Genomic DNA, 17,174 nt, shown 5'->3' on the forward strand with positions numbered 1-17,174 from the left:
GACAAGTCGTGCCCCGACTGTCGGGCCTTGACCACAAAGGCTAGACGGGAGTGGTCCCGTAAGCTGCTCGAGCTCCGGCAGTCTGCTCCGTTCGAGGTCCCGGTCAAGGAGGAAGTCGAGGGACCGGTCTTGGAGCCTCAGTCATCTCTGCTCCAAAAGTCACCACCACTCGTCGGGCTCCAAGTCCTCCGGTAAGTCGAGGCATTCGAAAAAGAAGTGGAAGAGGCGTCCACGCTCTTCTGACTTCTCCCGGCGCTCGCGCGACACAGCTGGAGGTGCGGGCAACACCGCCCAGGCGACTCCGTCGGAGCCGCAGGGGCCGCGTCCAACTCCATACCCGCCGGTCTCTGGGCTGTACGCGATGCTGGAGGAGATCAGTGCTTTCCTCACGGCCATGAGGTCACACTTCCCTCCATCGGAACCTGCTGAGGCACCTTCGGGCCCGCGGGTCTGAGTGGGAGCTCTAGCGAGCCGGCGGCTCCGGCCCCAGCAGATGCTTCGGCCCTGGTGCCGTCGTCGACTCTGGTCCTGACCCAGCAGGATCCAGGCCTAGATCCGGGTCGTCGCCAGTCGACCTTACGACTCCTCTGCTGGCGCCGACCCAGAGGGTGTCGCTCCTGGTGCTGTCCCCGGACGACGTCGACCCCAGTTTCAGTCCGGGTCCGGCGTCGGACCGGCGCCGTCTCCGGTGTCGATGGGTAAGGCCTTCACCTTAGACCCCGCTCCATCATTTTTGCCTGCTTATCATGAGATGGATGAAGAGGAGGACTGGGAGGGGTCTGAGGACCCTCTGGCACAGCAGTGCCAGTTGAGCCAGGACTGGGCAGAAGAGCTGGGGGAGGCCAGTTACAGCGTGGTGTTGAACAGGGCAGCCAAGGCCTTGACTCTTGAGCTCCCTGTCGTGGCTGTGAGGACTAACATCCTCACTAAGGTGCTCAAACCGCAGGCAAGCTCCTCAGAGCCTCTTCTGCCGTTTAACGAAGCCCTCACCGACGTTCTGATGGGCACCTGGTCCAAGCCCTCCACAGGCCTTCCTGTGGATCGGAACGTGGCCTGACACCACTGCCCGGCTCCGGGCGACCCCTGCTTTCTGTCCGTTCACCCCACCCCCTAGAGCCTGGTGATCCAGGCCTCTACGTCCCAGACTGCATTCCCGACCGCTCCTATGGAGCAGGAATCCAAAAGGTACGATCAGTTTGGGAAGAAACTGTTCTCCCTGAGTTAGGGGCTGTGGTCTGTCAACACCACCTGCCTTTTGGGCTGTTACACCCACTCTCTGTGGGATACGGTTGCGGAGGTGCTGCCACAGTGCCCGGAGGAGGCACGAACACGACTCGCCCAAGCCCTGGCGGAAGGCCGGGATGCAGCACGCTTCTCGATCCGGTTTGGACTTGACACCACTGACTCGCTGGGTAGAACGACTGCAACAACAGTGGTGGTTCACCACCACGCCTGGCTGAAGTCCGCCAACTTTTCGGGAGATGTCCAGGCCATGCTCATGGTCATGAACTTCGATGGCAGTCGCCTCTTTGGCAGGAAAGCGGACAGTGCGCTGGAGCATATCAAGGACTCCAGGGCTAAGGCCAAGTCCTTGGGCCTAGCCCAACGCCAGCAAACTTCCGCTTTTCGCCCCTTTCGTGGCCAAGGAAGGGGCGCCCCCACACGTCCAGCCAGCCACTGGCCGCAGAACCAGTCTCAATGCGGTCGCGGACGTGGTTACTGCCGTGGCAGTGCCGGGGGACAACGGCAGGGTCAGTCCACATCCGCTCCCGCAGCATCTGCCTCTAAGACTTCCTAGTCTGGCATTTCAGGCCCATTCGACGCCAGTGGGGGGCAGGGTTCGCCATCACATCCTCCACTGGTGTACCATCACGTCGGACAGGTGGGTGCTGCAAATCATCTGAAGGGGCTACTCCCCCCCCCCCCCTTCAAGGTGACCCCTCCAGCTATGCCACCGCAGTACCCCCGCATGTCTGGGGATCACTTGCAACTTCTGCAGGAGGAAGTTATGGCCCTCTTGGCCAAGGGGGCTATTGAGCATGTTCCTGGGCCAGAAGTAGGACGTGGTTGCGATTCCCACTACTTTCTGGTACCCAGGAAGGGCAAAGGAGCCCTACGCCCAATCTTGGACCTACAGAGCGTCAACGGCTTCCTCCGGAAGGAGAAGTTCAAGATGCTGACTTTGACTCAGGTCCTAGCTGCCCTGGACCCAGGAGACTGGATGGTAGCGTTGGAATTGCTGGACGCGTATTTCCACATCCCCGTCCTGCCGGCCCACCGGCGCTACCTGCGGTTCACGGTAGGCCACGAGCACTCTAAGTTTACCGTGCTCCCCTTCGGCCTTACCAGCGCCCCTCGGGTGTTCACGAAAGTGATGTCAGTGGTCGCAGCTCATCTGCGCAGCTCAGGGGTTTCAGTCTTCCCCTATCTCGACGATTGGTTGTTGAATGCGGGCTCGCCCCAGACAAGCGGTTCCAACCTCCAGACTACGGCGACCTCCTGCATTCGCTGGGGTTCCTGTGCCCCTCTCAGAAGCTCCTTTTCATCGGAGAGGTTCTGGACTCGGCGCAGTTTCGAGTTTATCCCCCCGAACAGCGGATTCAGGATATTCAGGCTCTGATTCCGATCTTTCAGCCTTTATCCCGAGTTTTGGTCAGGTTGACGCTGCGGCTCCTGGGGCTGATGGCCTCCTGCAATCTTCTGGTGCATCACGCCAGGTGGCGTATGCGGGCTCTGCAGTGAGACCTGAAGTTTCAGTGGGCACAGCATGAGGGCCACCTGTCCAACCACGTCCTGATCTCGGAGAGCACTGTTAGTCAGTTGCAGTGGTGGCTCACGAACCACCGCAATCGGGTCAACGGCAGATCCCTCTCCCTACCCCAACAGGACCATGTAGAAGTGACAGATGCGTCCCTCCTGGGAGGGGGGGGGCACATGGTAGAGGCGGAGATCAGAGGACTCTGGTCTCTGTCGGAGTTCCAGCTCCATATCAATGTTCTGGAGCTGCGGGCGATCCGACTTGCACTGAAGGCATTCCTTCCCTCTGTCCTGGGAAGTGTAGTGCAGGTGTTCATGGACAACACCACCGCCATGTGGTACTGCAACAAACAGGGCGGGGTGGGGTCGTGGACCCTATGTCAGGAGGATCTGCACCTCGGGACATGCCTGGAACATCAGGGCATTTCTCTGGTGGTTCAAAACCTGGCAGGTTCACTGAATGCCAGGGCGGACAAACTCAGCCACCGGTGCATGATGGATCACGAATGGCGTCTGAACTCGGGCGCAAGAACTCTTTCAGCAGTGTGGAGAGCCTTGGTTAGATCTATTTGCCACCGAAGAGAACGCGCAATGTCAGCAGTTCTGCACGTTGGAATTTCCAAGGCGGCACTCGCTAGGCGATGCTTTTCGTCGCAAGTGGAGTTGCTGTCTGTTGTACGCCTAGACCACTTCTGCCCAAAGTGCTGAAGAAAATCAGGCGCGACCAGGCCCAAGTCATTCTTGTGGCTCCGGACTGGACTCGAAGAGTTTGGTATCCCGAGCTACTCAGTATGACTATCAATCCCCCGATCCGACTGCCTCTTCGGGAGGATCTTCTGTCACAGCAGGGGACAGTCCTCCTCCCAAACCTGTCCAGTCTCCACCTCCTTGCGTGGAGTTTGAGCGGCGGCAGTTAATTCCTTTTGACTTGCCTCCTGAAGATGTGGTGTCATTCTGGCAGCCAGGCATCCCTCCCCTAAGTTGGTGTACGCCTGCAGGTGGAACAAGTTTGTGGCATGGTGCACAGCAAAGACTGTGGGTCACCTCTCTGCCCCTCTTTTGGAAGTCTTTCTGTTCCTTCTTTCTTTGGCCCAGCAGGGTTCTGCTCTGGGCACTATCAAGGGCTACCTTTCTGCTATTTCAGCCTTTCTTAGGCTTCCTGATCAGCCCTCTCTTTTCAAGTCCCCTGTTGTAAATAGATTCCCCAAAGGTAGTACTCCTCTTTTCCCTCCTATTCCCTTCGTAATGCCACAGTGGGACTTGAACCTGGTTCTCACATAATTAATGTGCGCTCCCTTTGAGCATCTTCACAACTGTCCTCTTCGTCTGTTAACTTTGAAGACTGCCTTCCTGGTTGCCATCACCTCACCTAGGAGAGTGAGTGAGCTCCAGGCTCTTTCTTTCAAACCTCCTTTTCTGTCTGTCCATCCATACAAGGTTGTACTGTGAACCATCCATCCCTTCAGTCAAAGGTTGTCACTGCCTTTCGCATTGGGCAGACAATCACCTTGCCCACCTTCTTTCCGCCTCTGCATCGTTCCAGAGAGGAAGAGAGGCTCCACTGTCTGGACCCAAAACGTGCGTGCTCATTTTACCTAAATCGCACACAACAGTTCCGGGTGGATGACCAGCTCTGTTGGCTACGTCGGCTCCAAGAAACGTCGGGCTGTACACAAGCGGACTATCTCTCGATTGGTCATCTTTTGTATTAAAGCCTGTTATTCTCTGGCAAAAAAGGAGCTTCTGGAGGGGCTGCACACCCATTCCACCAGGGCGACTGCTGCCAGTACCGCATTGAGATGTGGTATCCCCTTACAAGACATCTGTCAGGCAGCTACGTGGGCCTTGTTGCACACTTTTACTAAGCACTATTGCCTGGGCAGCCAAGTCTGGAGAGACCCTTCTTTGGCCGTTCTGTTCTCCGGGACTTCCTGGTGTGATCTTGGTTTGCAGACCCACCACCGGATTGGTATTGCTGGAGTATCTGTTCTAAGGTAAGGAATCTATCACTAACGTGTTTCTTTCAGATGAACAAGTTACTTACTTTCGGTAACGATATATCTGTAAGAAACATTATATAGTGATCGATTCCTTACCGCCCCACCATCCCCCCGTTCTGCGAACTGGTTTCTAGGGTTAAGTTCGTCTTTTTCAGAGCCCTAGTTTCAGTGCACCAGTGGTCAGTATATTGCATGGCTCTGCATTCCTGGTGCGGAAAGTCGTGTACAGAACTGATGTCAGCGTGCAAGCGCTGCGTATAAGTAGCTGCCGCGACGTCATCTCTGCGACCACGGAGCCACACAACGCTACCTTCCGACGCGCAGGGGTACTGCTGACAAAACTTTTCCGGATCCAGTCTCACGCCTGGGGATAATACTAAGGTAAGGAATCTATCACTAACTAATGATTCTTACAGATATATCATTACCGAAGGTAAGTAACTCGTTCATCTGTAAGAAACATTAGTTAGTTATAGATTTCTTAGCGCCCCACCCATCCTCCCCGTTCTGCGGACTGATTTCTAGGGTTAAGTTCATCCTTTCAGGGCCCTTGTTTTGTGCACCAGTGGTCAGTGTCTTGCATGGCTCTGCGTTTCTGGCACGGAAAGTCGTGTACAGAACTGAGAGCCGCACACGAGGACAGTGTCTAAGTAGCTGCCGCGATGTTATCCCTGTGACCACGATGGCAATGACGGACGCGGAGCCGACCTACGCCACCTTCTGACACGCAGAGGTACTGCTGACAAAATACTTTCCGGATCCAGTCTGATGCCTGGGGTAATTCTAAGGTAAGGAATCTATAACTAACTAGTGTTTCTTACAGATATATTGTTACCGAAGTTAAGTAACTTGTTCTTTAGCCTCTACACAATTGTCCCCTCAGGCTTCTCAATTTGAAAACAGCCTTTCTTGTGGCAATTACATCTGCCTGCAGAGTAAGTGAGCTGCAGGCCTTATTATCTAAGCCGCTTTACCTCCAAGTCTATCTTGACAAACTGGAGCTATGCACAAAGGCCTTCTTTCTGCCAAAAGTGGTCTCCCTTTTTCATAGAGGCTTAGCTATCGCCTTGCCTACCTTTTATGCTCCCCCCACATCCCTCCAAGAAAGAGGAATGACTCCACCATCTGGACCCAATAGGAGCTTTGTCGTTCTAGCTTGACTGCCTCAGATAGTTGCGGGTGAATGACCAACTCTTTGTGGGGTATGTGGGCGCAAAGAAAGTTTGGGCTGTGCAGAAGCGAACCATCTCCAGATGGGTCCTGCTCTGCATCAAAATCTGCTATGCACTGGCCAAGAAGAAACCTCCTGAAGGTTTGTGGGCTCATTTCACCAGATCTAAAGTGGCCACCACTGCTTTAGCACATGGAGGTCCAGTCCTGGATATCTGCCAGGCAGCTACATGGTCTTCCTTGCACACGTTTACCAAATATCACCGTCTGGATAGTGAGACCTGCAGGGATGGGCACTTTGCCTGTTCGGTCCTGCAGGACTTTTTTGTTTAAAATGTGTTTGCTGGCCCACCTTCGGGGATGGTATTGCTTTGGTATCTCTTCAAAGTATGGAATATGCTGCTGAAAGTCGCTAGTAGATGAACAAGTTACTTACCTTTGATAACATCTTATCTGGTACAGACTATATCTAGTCACAGATTAATTCCAGACTGTATGGAGCTGGCTCTCTATATAGTGCACTAAAAAGTCGTAGTCCAGTGGGTCCACAATTGGCTTACAGAGGCTAAAGTAGATAATATTAATGCTCTCTCTTTTCTGCTAGTGTGGGCAAGCAGTTAGGCTTATCAGAGTGTAGTGATGAGCATTGGTTGCACTCCCGGAGGCAATAAATGAGACACACACTCAAGAATAAATTGGAGACCAAATTAGAAAATAGCACTTCTTTTTATATATTTTGTTCAAAACGAAGTACTGTTTTTGTTAGAAATTTTTACAGGTAATCAAATCTTTCAAACCTGTGTGCCTTTACGCACAATGCAATCCCATGGGAGGAAAATTCATAAATGCATAATGGTAAATACAGTCAGTTTCAGGGGTTCACTTTCTGGGTTTGGAGTTGTAGTGGGCCAAGGTCCAATGTACTACCAGCAGTTCTTCGGGAACTGCCGGGTTTCACCAGGCGCAGGGTGTTGGTGAGGCTGAAGCAGCGCATGCTGCAGTAAAGGGGGGCTACCTGGAAACTGGCTGCACAGGGGGACTAGGGGACAACTTCAACCGCTCCTAAATGGGGGCTTGGGTCACAAGGGGTCTTAGTGCAGGGGGCACAGCTGGCTTTTCTATACACAGACCAGGCAGCTTGGGTGCAGAGTGGTTAGGGCAGCTGTGCTGATGCTCAAAGATGCTCCTCACGGTTAGGGACAACAGCTAGCAGGGGCAAATTCAGGACAGCCTGGCCACTCATGAAGTGGGTCTCAGTGATGCTGACGTCCTTTGACGGCTGCTCAGTTGTGGTGCAGTAAGAATATGGACTTGACTCTCACTGGTGTTTGGTGCAGGGCGTCAGATACTCCAGGGATTGGTGCTGTAGAGCTCCGGTTGGTCCTGGTGTCTTCCCACTGGATGGGTAGACAGATTTGTCCTTCCAGAGAATGAGTACCTTTTGGTCGTCTGCAGCATCACTGTGGCTGAGGAGCTGCAAGGCAGTGGCCCGGAAACTACTGTCAGTGCCTGCGGGCTGCAGGGGAGTAGCTCCTCTACTCCTATGGAGACTGTAGGTGATTTTTGAAGTACTGGCAGGCTACCAAAGGCTTTGGTAGTTTTCCAGCTGGTGTGACTGTTAACAGAGTTGTGAGTAGGCAGGGTTTTGTGCCAAAAGTTCTAAATCTCCTGCAGTTCTTGCCAGACAGTGACCCTTCCTCGTCCTTCTACTCCTGGTCTGTCGAATCTGAGTTCTTGGGTTCAGGGGTGCCACCTAAATAGTCAATTTAGGGGCATAAAAGGGGGGTGACAGGTTGTAGTTAGTGGACTACCTACCTTTAGGGTATCTAAACCCTCTATATGACCACTTCCTGTATAAAGTGTATATAACTTTGAACCTAGAATAATAATCCTGCCCAAATCAAGGGACTAGGGAAGCTAAAAAGTGGAGTTCACATGAGCTAGTCTACCTTAGGAGTAGTGCTGGTTGAATGTGGGCACACTTCTTAATCTTCCTGCCTGTCTTGCCACCAAAATGGGGGCTGAGGACGAGGGTTGGCATCTCCTCTATCTAGAGCGACCTGGGTCACATAACAAAGGCGGAAGGGTATTTATTTATTTATTTATATTTAAGCTTATAAAGCGCGCAGCTACCCAGAGGTTTCCCAGCGCTAAGGACCAGATTAAGGGGGAGAGTAGACTGAGAAGAAAAGGCGGAGTTATTGGTTAAATAACTAAGTTTTGATTTCTCTACGGAATTTGAGGTAACAGGATTCAGTGCGAAGAGATGGTGGAAGAGAGTTCCAGAGGGAGGGAGCCAGGACGGAGAAAGAACGACCACCCATCCTGGGTCTCTTAACTCTGGGAACTTGAAACCAGTACTGATTGGAAGATCGGAGAGTGCGGGCAGGGCAGTATCGATGCACTAAAGTACTAAGGTAGGATGGGGCTCGACCTGCGTTGATTCTGTGCATATAGCAGAGGGCCTTAAATTTCGTGCGGTTTTCAATGCGTAGCCAGTGCAATTCACGAAGAGAGTTGGAAGTGGGGTATCGGTTGGGGAGTTTACAGAGCAGTCGAGACGCCATGTTTTGGACTGTCTGTAATTTACGGGTCATCTCTTTGCACGCCCCCAGGAGAAGAATGTTGCCGTAGTCTAATCTGGAGGTGATTAAGGCCTGGACTACGGTTTTCTGAGTCTCCTGAGGGAGCATCCAAATGATCTTACGGAGCCACTTGATGATGGTAATACAGGTGGAAGAGGTTTTTACCACGTGGTGTTTCAGGGAAAGTTGATCATCAAAAGTGATGCCAAGATTGCGTGCTGTTTTAGATGGAACGGGGAGCATACCCATTTGTGTGGGCCAATGTTGGGGCCCCCACAGAGTAGTGTTCTTACCAAATAGAAGGAGCTCTGTTTTCCCCCCATTTAACTTAAGTTTGTTTTCGTGCATCCACGTGGCGATGTTACTGAGGCCAGCACAGAGGGAAGAGGGAGTGGATTGAGAGCCAGTTGAGAGAGAGTAGATGATCTGTGCATCATCGGCGTATGAGTAAATGGTTAGCCCCGCTTGTTCCGCAATCGTAGCCAGAGATCTGACATACAGATTGAAAAGTAAGGGGCTCAAAATGGAGCCCTGGGGGACACCATACGCCGATTTATAGGTTTGGGAGACAGAAGAGGGAGAGAATACTTGGAAAGTACGGTCTGAAAGAAAACTAACAAGCCAGTTGAGGGCTGAGCCGGTGATGCCTGATGATTTCAATTCAAGTCAAGTCGAGATTTATATAGCGCACTACATACCCAGAGGGTCTCAAGGCGCTTGGGGGGGGGGGGGGGGGGGGGGGGAAGGTTATTTATCGAATATCCAGGTTTTAAGCTGCTTTCTGAAGGCTAGGTGGTTTTGGGTAAGGCGGAGGTGGATGGGAAGGGAATTCCAGGTTTTGGCCGCTAAGTAGGTGAAGGATCCTCCCCCCCCATGGTGGCTTTGTGGATGCGCGGAACAGCTGCGAGGGCATGGTTGGACGAACGCGGTTGGGAGTGTAGAAGGAAAGGCGCGTGTTGAGGCAGTCAGGTCCAAGTTCGTAGAGGGCTTTGTGTGCGTGGGTGAGGAGACGGAACGTTATCCTTTTGTTGACGGGGAGCCAGTGAAGGTCTTTCAGGTGACCGGAAATGTGGTCTGTACGGGGGATGTCTAGAATGAGTCTGGCTGAGGCGTTTTGAATACGTTGGAGTTTTTTCAGTAGTTTTTCGGTGGTGCCAGCGTAAAGGGTGTTACCGTAGTCCAGACACTCAGTGTGAGAAGTTGGCCCGATATGCAGTGTTCACTATTCTAGCGACCACTATGCATCGGTCCAAACGACCCTTATGGTGATTGGTTGTAAGTCTACCTTAGACCAGCTATCCTAGTAGCGTGGATACGAGCAGTCTTCAGGCTAAACTCTAGAGGGCGTGTTAAGCCAGCTGTTATACCTTCACATACCCCTTGAACACCAAGTGAAAGGACACCACACAAGTGTTATGAAAATAAACAGTGTATTTATTAGAATCACAACAGCCCTGGACTCTTTATGAGGACAGGGTACTAAGCACAGAACAAAACTCTTAGGAAAATACTTCAAGTGCACAATTAATACAAGTGCCCGAGGGCACGGAAAGTTTAGTGGTCTCGGGCGGACCCGATAAGGCAAGTCGGAAGCGAGGGACTCGGGACCCTTAAGTAAGGAGGCTATGCAGGCACCGAAATGCCGAAGTTACCTAGCCACGAGGGCTGCGGCTGCACAAGTCTTACAGGCGTCGGGGGTCTTCGCTGACGAGCCAGGAGCCGGAAGGAAGGAGTTGCTGGCCGGCGACCAGTGGAGAATAGTTCGTAGAGATCCAAGCCTGGATCAGAGATCGATGATACCTGAAAGCAGAGGGGACCAAGTTCGTACTACTAGCCAGTAGTCAGAGGGTACCAGGAGGGCACCGGATGATCGTCACCTCGACTAGGTGAGTGGGCGACGCTAGGCTCTGCAGTCTCACGGACCAGGAGGCGTTGTCGGCGACCAGGATGGAGGTGCGAGCTGTCCCACGAAGGTTGATGCTGTCGGCGTCGCTGGGCCCAGGATTGGGGCAACAAGCCTTCGCAGATTTCAGGGCCACGTGGTGGGCCTAAAATGGCGTCTTGAGTGGACCAGGAGGGTCCGGGGTGCTCCTTTCGCAGAAGAGAGCAAGGGCCAGTCTGGAGCAACCAGACCAGCAACGTTGGTTGTCGTTCGTCGTCAAAGAGTCACAAGCCAGCGGCTAGTGATCGGACAACGTGCTGAACAGCAAAGCAGAAGGGCCCCACGCAGATCGTGGAGATGCTGGGAGACTGCACTTCGGTGCTGGAGCTGATCAGGGTCGGGGCTTCCCGGACCCCAGAGCACTCACCAGAGGATTCCTTCGGTGGTTGTGCTGGTTAAGAAAGCGTGCAGGTTTTGATGATGGCCGGTCCCTCGAGGTCTCGTCGCACCCACAGATCTCAGCTGAGCTGACGATGTGGGTAGAGGTCAGAGGTGCCAGGGAAGCCGGTTCTCGTCGAGCTGGGTCGTCGGATTCCTGAGGAAGGACTTGCAGCAAACCGCAGAGTTCTTAGATGGTGCCTGCGGATGCAGGGTGACTACTCCTTAGCCACAAGGGAGAAATCTTGAGAAGAGTCTTGAATGTCCTTTCGTAGAAAGTAGTTCTTGATTCAAAGATGATCTAATTTGGAAGGGTCCCCGCTCCGGCCTTTATCCTAAAGAAAGGGGTGGGTACATGACTAGGTCCTGCCCTAGGGGTGGGACCAGGAAGGGGGGTAGTTACACCCCTCTCCCCTGCCGGACTTTCCCCAGGTCAGGGGCTGCGCGCCCCTGGAACTGGTTCTAGCCGGCAGATGCGTAGTGAGCACTGGGGTGCCACTCCGCAGTCACCTTCTTGTAAAGCCCTGCCTACCCAGGATACACAAAACCCTGTCTGGCAAGGTGCGAACACCGCCCCGGACAGGAAACCCTTTGTCCAAGCTCTCCTCGCTGGAAGGACTCCCAGCAGCAGGAGGTCAGACTCGTGTCTGTGGTGGCAGCGTCCATTTTGTGGAGCTGAGGCTTCAGTTAACTTTAACCGGGGTTCACAGTTACGTACATGTCGTGTCCCTCTAGAAGGGCGGAATGCTAACCCCGTCGCCAGCATTGGTGAGGGGGCAGCATCCCGATTCGTATGACACCTTACTCGACATGTCTTGATAACGCGATACCGAAGTTACCGATATGGTACGCGTTATCATGGAACAGCCATTGGGTCTTGGTTCCGCAAGCTGCAACCGGGCTCGGCTCGCGCCAGAGCCCAATTCACACGGTTCCACGCACTCTGCCTTCAGGATTGTCAAGGCCTGCCATAGGAGTGACTGATAGGAACTCGGGTGTCCATTTTAGGGTTAGATATAGGGATACTATACCTAAAGCAACGGGCGAGTACGCCACGTTGCCCCAGCTGTCGCGCAGCCAGTTGTGTCAGATTTAGATGGCCATCCAGGGGTGGCATAATAGATGCTTCAGCCCCTGGTAGGCCCTGGGTACACCGATGCCCTGAGTTACAGGGTCTGACAGGGTGGCCCAGTTCCAATTGGGTAATGCACCTAAGGTACACACATCAATTTAGCGAGAGAACAGCTAGGCTGTGGGTCTGATTAGCAGGCCCACAGCCCGAGAAAGTAGTAAACCAGTGAAACAAAAGCAAAAAGTCTGGGTGATCATAGGATTGCAGACCCTACTCTCCTACATGACCCCCCCCCCCCCCCCCCCCAAACGTTGGGACAATAAACTAACCTTGACCAGGTGAGTCTTCTTGTTCTAAGTGGGAATACCTGGAGAGCCCATCTGCATTGCCATGATCACTGCCAGGTCTATGCTCCACTGTGAAGTCCATCCCCTGTAGGGAAATGGACCACCTAAGCAGTTTGGGGTTTTCACCCTTCATCTGATTTAGCCATAGGAGGGGCTTATGGTCAGTCTGAATCTTGAAATGAGTGCCAAACAAGTATGGCCTCAGTTTCTTCAGGGCCCACACCACAGCGAAGGCCTCCCTCTCTATAGCTGACCAATTTTTCTCTCTGGGGGTCAGCCGTCTGCTTATAAAAGCAATGGGCTGGTCATTACCATCAAAATTCAGTTGAGATAGAACAGCTCCCACACCCAACTCAGAAGCATCTGTTTGGACAATGAATGGTTTGGAGTAGTCTGGACTCTTGAGGATAGGTGCCGTGCACATGGCCTGTTTTAGGTCATCGAATGCTTTTTGACAGCTCGCTGTCCACTGAACCTTTTTTGGAATTTTCCTACTTGTCAGTTCATTAAGCGGAGTCACAATCGACCCGTAATTTCTGACGAACTTTCGGTAGTAACCAGTCAGGCCCAAGAAAGCTCGAACCTGAGTCTGGGTGGTTGGAGGAGCCCAGTCCCTGATTGACTGTATTTTGCTCTCCAGTGGTTGAACTTGGCCTCCACCGACAAGGTGGCCCAAGTATACAACCTGTGTCTGCCCTATCTGGCACTTGGTAGCCTTGATAGTGAGACCTGCTACTTGCAGAGCCTCTAACACTTTCCGCAGGTGGACCAGGTGATCCTCCCAGGTGGAGCTAAAGACAGCAATATCGTCAAGATACGCTGCACAGAAGTCATCCAGCCCAGTGAGAACGTGATTCACCAACCGTTGGAAGGTGGCAGGTGCATTTTTCAAACCAAAGGGCATCACCACGAACTGATAATGCCCACCAGGGGTAGAAAATGCTGTCTTAGGCTTGGCGTCCTCAGCTAACCTGATTTGCCAATACCCAGCTGTCAGGTCAAACGTACTTAAGTAGTTGGCAGAAGCCAATCTATCTATAAGCTCATCTGCCCTTGGTATTGGGTGGGCGTCAGTCTTAGTGACTGCATTGAGACCCCTGTAGTCTACGCAGAACCTCATCTCTTTCTTACCGCCCGGGGTGTGAGGTTTCGGCACTAGAACTACGGGACTAGCCCAAGGGCTATCCGAGGGGTCAATGACTCCCAACTCCAACATTTTCTGCACTTCAGTTTTGATGCAGTCTCTAACGTGATCGGGCTGCCTGTAGATTTTACTCTTGACGGGCAAGCTGTCACCAGTGTCAACCTCATGGGTACACCAATTGGTCTGACTGGGTGTTAGAGAGAACATATGCCGGAAGGATTGAAGAACCTGTTTCCAATCCTCCTGTTGACGTTCGGAGAGGCTGCCACAAAAGACAACACCGTTTCCCGATCCATTGTCAGGATTCTGAGTGAGCAGGTCTGGGAGAGGGTCACTCTCTTCCTCCTGTCCCGAGCAAGCTCATGTCCTTCCTGTCGACATATGCTTTGAGCCTGTTGACATGTAGCACCCTGTGGGGGCTCCGGGGAGTTTCAAGGTCTACCAGGTAGGTGACCTCTCCCTTTTTCTCCAGGATGGTGTAGGGCCCGGACCATATGTCTTTGAGTGCTGCTGGGGCCACTGGCTCCAACACCCACACCTTCTGTCCGGGCTGATAAACAGTCAAGACAGCCTTTTGGTCATGCCAAGCTTTTTGGAGTTCTTGGCTGGCCTTAAGGTTTTCGGATGCCTTCTCCATGTACTCAGCCATCCGGGAGCGGAGGCCAAGCACATAGTCCACTATGCTGGTTGCAGGCTTTTTGAGAGGTCTCTCCCATCCTTCCTTCACCAAACACAGGGGTCCTCTTACAGGATGTCCGTACAAAAGTTCAAAAGGGCTGTAGCCAACCCCCTTCTGTGGGACTTCTCTATAAGCGAACAAAAGGCAGGGAATCAGGACGTCCCATCTACGCAGGAGCTTTTCAGGTAGTCCATGAATCATCCCTTTCAGGGTCCTGTTGAACCGCTCAACAAGCCCATTGCATTGTGGATGATAGGGTGTAGTGAACTTGTAGTTGACACCACATTCATTCCACCTAGCAGTCAAGTAGCTCGACATGAAGTTTGCACCTCTGTCAGAGACGACCTCCTTAGGGAAGCCCACTCTGGAGAATACTCCAACTAGGGCTCTTGCCACCACAGGGGCTGTAGTGGTCCTAAGGGGAATAGCTTCAGGATACCTGGTGGCATGATCCACTACCACCAGTATAAACTTGTGCCCTGATGCTGTTGGGGGTTCCATTGGACCGACAATGTCAATCCCCACACGTTCAAAGGGCACCCCCACCACAGGCATTGGTATAAGGGGGGCCTTTGTCGTGCCACCTGACTTACCACTGGCTTGGCAAGTGACACAGGAGCGGCAAAACTCCTTGGTATCTTCGTTCATGTGAGGCCAGTGAAAGTGCGAGACAAGCCTGTCCCACGTCTTCGTCTGGCCTAAGTGTCCTGCTAAGGGAATCTCGTGGGCCAAGGTAAGAAGGAAACCACGCTGAGACAAGGGGATAACCAGCCTCCTGGTCATGCCAGGCTTGGGGACTCTTGCCTCAGTGTACAGGAGTCCATCCTCCCAGTATACCTTGTGGGTACCTGTGGCGTTCCCAGCAGCCTCAGCAGCAGCCTGCTGTCTGAGGGGTTCAAGGGAAGGGCAGTCTAACTGATCCTTCCCCAGGTCTTCTCGTGTGGGTCCCCCTGAGCCCAGAAACTCAACTTGATCAAGTTCGAGTTCTTTAGGTTCAGTTTCCCGCAATTCCTGGAGGTCAGCCTCCTCTGAGACCTGATCCTCGACCTGGGGCAAGGGGGAAGGCGCTGCCTTAACCCGACTGCTCTTCTTCTTGGAAGGTGTCTGGTCCGTTGTTCCAGGATCCAGCACCTGTTCAGTGGGGCATCGTCTGACCTGTGACCTAGTCACAGCAAGCACATGTGCTGGCAAGCCTAACATCTCCATGTGAGTCCGGTGCTCCACTTCTGACCATTGCGATGACTCCAAATCATTGCCCAACAAACAATCCACTGGGAGGTCTGAACTAACAACAACCTTCTTCTGGCCATTTACCCCTCCCCAGGAGAAAGCAACAATCGCCATACTATGACTGGTAGTGACGTTGCTGGCATTGGTCACCAGGAAATCTGTACCTGGCATGATCTGTCCAGGGTCCACAAAGTTAGGCGTCAACATGGTGACACTGGCACAAGTGTCCCTATAGGCCTGAGCCATTCTTCCATTGATCAAAGGCGTCTGTCGGTATTTGCCCAAAGTATTGGGACTGACATCAGGGGATATATCCACATCCCCCGTACAGACAAGGACAGCCTGAGTGAGTGTGCCAACTAAGTTGTCGCACCCCTCAGAACCCAAGGTTAACCCAACTAATCCCTTGGGAGGCGCACTACTACTGCTGGCTGTACTAGGGGGCACAGGTGCCTTAGGGGCTGCAGTAGCAGGAGTTTGCCCTCCTTTCTTGGTGCACTCACTAAACCAGTGAGTTTTACTTTTACAGTATTGGCACCACCTTTTCGATTGGCCTTCTTGATTCTTCTTTTTCTGGGAAGCCTGACCCCCCCCCCCTTTGGGTTGTTGGGGACCTGTCAAAGACTTCTGGTCATTTTGTTCCCCTTTCGAATCTTTACCCTTCTGGTCTTCTTTCTTCTGACCACCCTGGTTCTGGCCCTGGTTTTGCTTAACCCTTGTTCTGACCCATCTGTCTGCCTTCTTTCCCAATTCTTGGGGAGAGGTCAGATCCGAGTCGACAAGGTGCTGATGCAACAACTGGTTCTGACAATTGTTTAAAATCTGTTCTCGCATGATCAAATTATTCAATCCTGTGTAATCAGTAACCTTACTGCCCAGCAACCAGCCCTCCAAAGCCTTAGTGGCACAATCAACGAAATCAGACCAGTCCTGAGACTGAGTTTTCTGGGTATCCCTGAACAGCAACCTGTACTGCTCAGTGGTTAGGCCGAACCCATCAATCAGTGTGTTCTTCAGGACCTGGTAATTGTTAGCATCCTCGACTCTAGTAGTGAGGAGCTTGTCTCTACCTTTACCCTCAAAGGAGAGCCACAAGATAGCTGCCCACTGACTCTGGGGGACGCACTGGACAGTGCAGGCCCACTCAATAGCAGTAATCCATTTGTGGATGTCGTTCCCTTTCTTAAAGGGGGGCACTATCTTACTCAGGTGTCTTGTGTCTAAACTCCTGTTTTCCCGTGGGGGAATGCTGCCACCAGTGGGATTTGTCCCACTCAATTCTTGCTCTCTAGCGAAGGCGAGTCGTTCTTTGGCTAGGGCAAGTTCTTCCCTTTCGATCCGCAGATTGACTTCCCGCTCCTTAGCTTCGTACACTCTCCTCTGAGGGGATGTCATCCCTCTTCGAGCAGAGCCTCGAGAGCCATTGGTTCGAGCGGATTTGTTAGAGCCTCTCGACAGAGACCTAACTCGTCCACTCCCAATGTTAAGCTGGCCTGAGAGGGGCCCCAAGGGTCTCCTAGTACCATTCTCGTGCCGGCTTAAGTTGTCCCTAGTTAGCTGGCTAACCACTACTGGACCTTTGTCTGCCTCGTCCCCAGATGTCTCTAGATCCTCATCCTCCTCTTCACATTCTGTGGAGAGATGGATAAGGTCAGGGTCACCTGCGGTTCCCTCGAGGGGGGGCATACTCTCTTCTGGATGAGAAGGGTCGGTGTTACCCGCCCTCCTAGCATCATAAGTCTCCAAGAGACCAATCAGAAATGGAGTTGTAGGGTTTGAACCCTGTTTTAACTTCCGAGATGTACAGAGCTGTCGCATCTCTTGGAAGCTAAGTGCAGCATATCTGGACGTGACCTGTGGAGGGTCGACT

At 52.7% G+C, this 17,174-nt stretch overlaps 1 protein-coding gene across 2 annotated transcripts in view; it reads left to right on the plus strand.

The window, feature by feature from the left end:
- MROH1 (maestro heat like repeat family member 1) overlaps nt 1-17,174 on the plus strand; it is a 2,204,128-nt gene that overhangs the window by 2,168,328 nt on the left and 18,626 nt on the right. The window lies entirely within an intron of this gene.

The sequence above is a fragment of the Lissotriton vulgaris genome, chromosome 4_1 (assembly GCF_964263255.1).
Source record: "Lissotriton vulgaris chromosome 4_1, aLisVul1.2, whole genome shotgun sequence".
Taxonomy (NCBI): domain Eukaryota; kingdom Metazoa; phylum Chordata; class Amphibia; order Caudata; family Salamandridae; genus Lissotriton; species Lissotriton vulgaris.